Genomic DNA, 6,481 nt, shown 5'->3' with positions numbered 1-6,481 from the left:
GAGGGGAGGGTGGGGTGGGGGGAGGACGAAATTAAGACGACACGCGCTTGGGGGGCAGCCATGGCACACGGCATTCTCCGCTCGGTTCCACGTCATGAAGCCCATGAGGCCGGAGAGCAGCAGCAGCACCGCCCAGCAGCCCCAGCCCAGCCCGGCACATACCCCCCGTGAGCGAAGCGGCCAAGAAGCGTGCGGTGCACTCACAAAAACAAAACACTGGCGAGACGAAACACGGCTGAGTCCCCCTCTCACCCCCCGCCCCTCTCCCTCTTAACTTGAGGCGAGCTCGAGGCTTATCTGCCCGCATGGTCCCCACCAGGTCCCCACCGCCACGACGACCGCATCGTCGCCGCGTCGACCCGCCGCGTTTAGAGACGGCGGTCTCTTGGTCTTCTCGGAGACCGCCTGCCTCGAGTGCGAGGCGCGGGCACAATACAAAAGGGAAGAGCCACCGCCGCGGCAGCCAGTGAAACTTAGGGGAAAGAGAGGAAGTTATCGGTAGCGGTGGGCGGGCGGGTATCAGACCCCTGCTGAACCACTCTGACATATTGACCTCCGTCCCCTTAGCGAAAATGAGCAAAATTCAAGTCAAAACAAAAATCCGTGTCACTGTACTCCTCCCTAGTGGGGTGCACCTTGACCTGCACTGCAATGAAACAGAACCGAAACGTTCCACAAGCCTCATCCGTCGTCCCTGACGTCTCCCTGACCCACCTACTCCGCGGCATCTTCATGGTCCAACGAGTCAGCTGGTGCCCTGCGTCCTCTCGAGCCCGCCAGCACGAGAGCAGAAGCAGCAGCATAGCTGCAGCAATAAAGCATTCCGGTAAAGCTGAAATGCAGAAGAATGCGGGAAAGAAGAAAACGGAAATCGCTATGCTTTAACATAGTAGACTTTCCGGTTTCTTGTTCCCTGCATTCTTCTGCATTTCAGCTTTACCGGAATACTTTTGGAGATTCTGGAAAGTTTCCGGGAAATTTCAGAAAAATTTCGGAGGAATGCGGAAAATTTCCGGAAAAATGGAAAATTTTCCAGACTTTGGAAGTTTTTCCTTTATTCCAAGCACCACGTAGATGAAAACATCGGCATGGGAGTTGCAAATCAGTTGAAAATTTTCAACCCCAAGCAACATACTGTAGCATCGTCAAAGCAACATCAGCAGCACCACCACCACCGATAGGACGCTGCAGCTCCCATGCCGATGTTTTCATCTGCGAGGTGCTCGCCGCTCGGCTCGCCGGGGAAGTCGTCCCTGGCCGAGTGTTGGGGCGGGGAAAACGGTGCGATTATGACCCCGGATCAGAAGGGGTCGCGGCAGTGGAGGGGACGGAGAAAAATCACGAGTCGGTATTGGGACCATCGCGGCGGCGTAGCCATCGCGCGCCCTAACGGCCGGCCATACGGACGGATGGGAAGGGGGGGGGGCGAACCGCCTCCTGCGCACAGGCGTTCGCGCTCGCAACCCCCTAGTCTGTCTGCCAGGCTGCCAGCAGGGCCGCTGGCCGCCGGCCGCCGGCCCCGCAGGGGTCGTCGCCGCCGCGCCGCGGCCACCGTGTGCGTTGTACACACCACCGCCACCATAAACGGCGTGACGGCGCTCTAACGCGTTTTATAGAGGCCCTCCCCCTCCGCGTTACGATAACGGCAGCCAGGGCGGCCGGGGCGGCCGGGGGAGACGCACACGGACAAAGACAAGCAGCTCGCGCTCCACCCTGCGCCGCGCCAGCCGCGGACTTCTGGCGTCGCTGAACCGCAGCACTGCTACTCCACCTTATTTCCCCAAAGCCTCCCGCGCGCGTCTACGTGACAGGGCGGCTGAGTTGCCCGCCCAGGCCGATAGCGTCGCGGTTCGAGAAGGTGCTGTGCGAGAACTACAGTTGGAATGCCATATCGGCGCGCAGTGTCGGCAACTGGCCCTTACAACTAACAGTTTTCGCTCTTGCTCAAAATGCTCCATACGTTAAACGCAGTTGTAGCCTGCCTTTCTGCATGTCAAAACGTCAAAACTTTGGCATTCCAGAACTGACAAATTCAGCACTCCATTCTCACAGTCGAATTCCACACCATTACAATTATTTGTGTGGCATACCTTCAGAAGGGGCAACATGTTTGCAATCTAACAAAGCCTGTTAAATTTAGCAAGTGTCGAATAGTGTCGAAATTCGCCAGACAAATATGAATGCCAAAGTGTTGCCAGGCAAAGAAGCCGCGGCGATGAGAGTGCACCGCGCCGGCGTCTCACGGAGAACCCCTTCCCCTTTGGGCGGGCGGCTGATGGGCGACGCAGCATCACCTCCTCGCCGGCGCTGCGCTGCGCCACGCTCTGCCCGCTCTGCACGGGTGGCGCTCGGCGCAAGGCTGTCGCCCGGCCGGGCCCTAAACCATGTGCCCACAGCACCCCCTCACACCCCCCGTTGTCTTGACCTCTCCTCCTGTTGAAGTATGCCCAGGCACGGGCGCCCGGGAGTGGCCATTTTCCGAGGCGAGCACGCGCCTGAGATTCCAGCAGCAGCAGCAGCAGCAGGCACGGCTCTGCAGGGAGGAGGGAAGGGGGCGGCATCTGCCTGTCGCAGTCGCACCCACGCCACGCGCGGCCCCGGGCCCGGGCCGGGGCTGACACCTCGCCCGCCAGCTCCTCTCTCGCCTCCCCCGGGCGGGCGGACCAACGGCTCTGTCCTATGTAAACTCCACGAGCACTTCCAACATTTTTAACGGAGAGGGGTCGGACCGGGGGCGGTGGGCGGCGAGGCGGGAAGGGCGAGGGAGGGCGTTTTTGAAGACTCACGTAATGTAGTATCAGGCTGTTTGCGCAAAGGGTGGTCGACGTAAACCACGAGGACGAGGGCCGTCTCCTCTTGGCCGCTGAGGTCCGCGTCAGAGGCAGGGCCCCCACGACGCCCTGCCCCGCCCCCGGGGGAATACGTGCTCAATCCTGGCGGGCAACAGAGGCGGCGCAGCTGTGGCGCTGCTCGCCGCGCTGCTGGCCGCGCGCACCAAAAATTAATTGGGTGGCGCGATTATTTGTCAACTTAATTATACCGCCGGCGCAATCATCACTGGTGCAAGAAGGGCACGAGCGGAGCGGGGAGAGAGAGAGAGAGAGAGAGAGAGAGAGAGAGAGAGAGAGAGAGAGAGAGAGAGAGACGAAAAAGAAAAAGGAAGCGAGCGCGCAAGAAGTTGAACCGCTCGGCGACCCTCGGCCCCGAGTGGCGGGCGGCGACAGCTACAAGTAGAGCGACGGCGTGACCGGGGACGGATGCTGGAGGTCACTCCTGATCCATCTCTGCTTACTCCTCTTGCTTCTAACTCTCTCTCTCTCTCTTACTCTTTTCCTGCTCACATCCGAGTAGAGGCTGCTTTCCGCACTCAGTGAAGGCACGCAAAGTGTGAGCGGACCTGCACCACTCCCCGCTCCGCCCGGCCCCGCGGACTCTTCTCTTTTTCTGGCCGGGCCATTATTCATACGACCAGTGTCGGAAATACCATTTCCCGTCTTCCACATCCATTTACGAGTTTAAATGAATTATTATGGCGTGGCCCCGCGATTTGCTGCCCCCTCATTCCTCTGTCTCCCTTCCCTCTGTGTCCCTCTCACTCTTTTCTCACCCTCACCCCCTCTTTTCTCTCTCTCTACCCTCTCTACTCTCGCACTCACTGCTGGACGTCCATCTCACGCCCCCCCCCCTCTTCTCTCTCTCTCTCTCTCTCTCTCTCTCTCTCTCTCTCTCTCTCTTTGCCTGTTTTCATCTCGCCCTTCCCTTTTAACTAGTCTTCCTCCCTCCCTCCCTCATAGGAAAGAGGAGTGAGTGAGAAAGAACGGAGAGGAGGGGGTAATGAAAAAAAGAATGAATGAGGAAATGGGTGATCGTTGATATTGATTGGTTTGGCATTGATAGGGGATGGTACAAGTAAGTGCGCGCGCCCCGCCCGGCCCGGCCGCTCGGCTCATTGTAATTCACACCGCCGATAGCCCATAGCCTCGCGCCCCGCACCATCGGGGATGTTTTTTCGTGTTTCATAACTGGCCGGCTGGAAAGAGCCGTGTGGTGGTCACCCCCCCCTCCCCCACCACCACCACCATAGCGGGCGCGATGATTTCGGCATTGATTTCTGCGTATCGCGCGCGACCGCGACCGCTCGCTCAAGCGACAGATATTTGGGCCATACGTCCCATAAGTCTCTTTGGATATATTCAATGACTCGGAAGTGAGGCGGTGGGGGCGGGAGGGGTGCGGAAAATATGGGAGAGGGGGGTGGGTTGTGGGGAGAGGAAGAAGGGGGAGGTTGCATCTGTGAACAGTAGGAAGCATTCAGCGAATGTGACGAACGCGAAATATTGTTGTTCGTGTGCCGGCTTTCCGCGGCGACATGCGAACAGACCGAAATCGAGTTGCGGTTCGTCTGATTTCCGAGAAACAAGGATGTGTCCACTTCCTGGTACCTTTCCAATTTCCCAGTCCAATTTCCAAGTACATAGGGACTATATATAGTTATAACAAAGCGGTGGCGGCCAGAAGAGGCACCTTCAGGTATGTATTTATTTGTATTCAGTTTGCACTTCATGCGAGGGGGCACTACTTCGATCGATTGAAGATGTCACAGGATTACGTGATTACAGGGATTACACGTAAATTTTGAGAGATTACCAGTAAATTTTATCGAATTTCTGAGGCTAAAACTATTAAAATTGGATATTTAGACGAAATATAGTGAAAAGTGTTACACGGATTACATAGGGATTACCCTCCATAATCTGTACACAGGATTACGGGAGTGGTGGCCCCCTCGACTTCATGGCAGTGGTGGTTCTAGAGGGCTACCATCGTCATGGAGAGCAGAATAAATACCCAGCTCTGGAAGTGCCTCTCCTCTCCGCCACCTTTGACCCGGGCGGGGGCGGCCTGCGGCGGGGCCATCCCTGAGGACCGTCTGCTTCGTCCTGCCGGTCTGTTTGTCTCCGGCCGCCGTCCAAGTTTATATTCCGATGAAACAGCCATATACACCCTCCCCGCCACCGCGGCGCGGCGCAGACCGACGATAATTCAATTGGTAACCAAAAGGGGCCGGTGACAACAGGGCCCGGGAGGGAGGGAAAGGGGGGGGGGGGCTGTGGCCGGGGTCAGGCATCGGCCAGCCATTACCCACGGGCTGGACCCGGCCCGACCCTAACAGACCCGCCGGGGGGAAGAAGACTGAACTACTTGGAAAAAGTGAGGGGGGACCACTACTGTGAAAAATATCGGAGTAAATTTTACGACACATTTTGTAATTAATTTTCACAAAACAGGGGGTTTAAATTTATGACACCCCAATCTTGCTCGTCGATGATTTCCAATAAGTCGATACGATGCTTTTGTCGGGTTACAATCCTGGATTGTAATTTGACGACGCGCTTGAGAGAAAATGTATCTTTAAAAAGCTACTTTTTCACAGTGACTATACAACTTTCGGCAGCGTGATCCATGTGAAAATAATGTTATCTTGCGTGTTTTCAGTTCATTCAATTACTCGTTGTTTGTTTTCATCAAAATGAAAATTTCCTTTAAGCAATATGTTTCGCACATGACATGTTTGTTTCCACAGCACCGCGGACACCCTTATTGGCTTTCTGTCCTCGTTCGCCGCCGTGTACCTTCTGAGCTACGTCGCCTGCTCGCCGCCACTTCTGCCGAAAGGCAAGGCAGGAGCGCGGCAATAGGAGCAGCAGTCCCGCCTCAAACCAGATTTATCACGGAATGTATTAGCGTCATATTTACATCAGAGCCAATCTGTCATACGTCGTGTAGCGGTGGCGCGCTGAGCCGGCCGAGGCCACTGCGTTTGGCTCCCACGTACTGTCATTTTATTATTCGGTCTCTCCTCTTTCCGATGGCAGGACCAACGCAATCACACTATGTTGGCGAGTGCTCCCGGATTATTTACCTGGTTTCGGGGAAGCAGACATGTCGTGCTTTGTATTGTTACTATTGTTTTTACTTTTTCCCTACCTGGGACTCATTTCTTTTTCCAGCGAAAAGAAGGCCTGCGCGCCACTGTTCTGTTCCCGCTCTCTCGTGCGCTGCTTATCTTTCCAGCATTTTCACAACCGCACATCTCTTTCTTCTCCTTTTCACCTCCCCCGTCTCTCTCTCTCTCTCTCTCTCTCTCCCTCCCTCCCTCCCTCCACCTTTCACTCCATTACGCTGGTTTTGCTCCTGCACAGACCACTATCTCCCTTCCCCATGCCTACCACATGTTATTATCTACACGTTTGTCACGGTTCGTTATGCCCCAGGTTATGCGCGAGGCGCGCTTTTGTCTGGCGACAGAGCGGGCGCCGAACAACCGCGAATAACTTCTTCTCCCTCTTCTTCTGCTGCTTTTCCTATTCGCTGCGAGTAGGGGGAAGGGAAGGATGGTAGCAGTCGCCAACTTCTTTATCTGGCCAAGATCACATACTTTTCGGTTCTGTGGATGGACAGGGAGGGAGAAAAGGGGGGG

Source organism: Frankliniella occidentalis, unplaced genomic scaffold (genome assembly GCF_000697945.3).
Source record: "Frankliniella occidentalis isolate FOCC.00 unplaced genomic scaffold, Focc_3.1 Scaffold29, whole genome shotgun sequence".
Classification (NCBI taxonomy): domain Eukaryota; kingdom Metazoa; phylum Arthropoda; class Insecta; order Thysanoptera; family Thripidae; genus Frankliniella; species Frankliniella occidentalis.
This window is presented reverse-complemented; position numbering follows the sequence as displayed.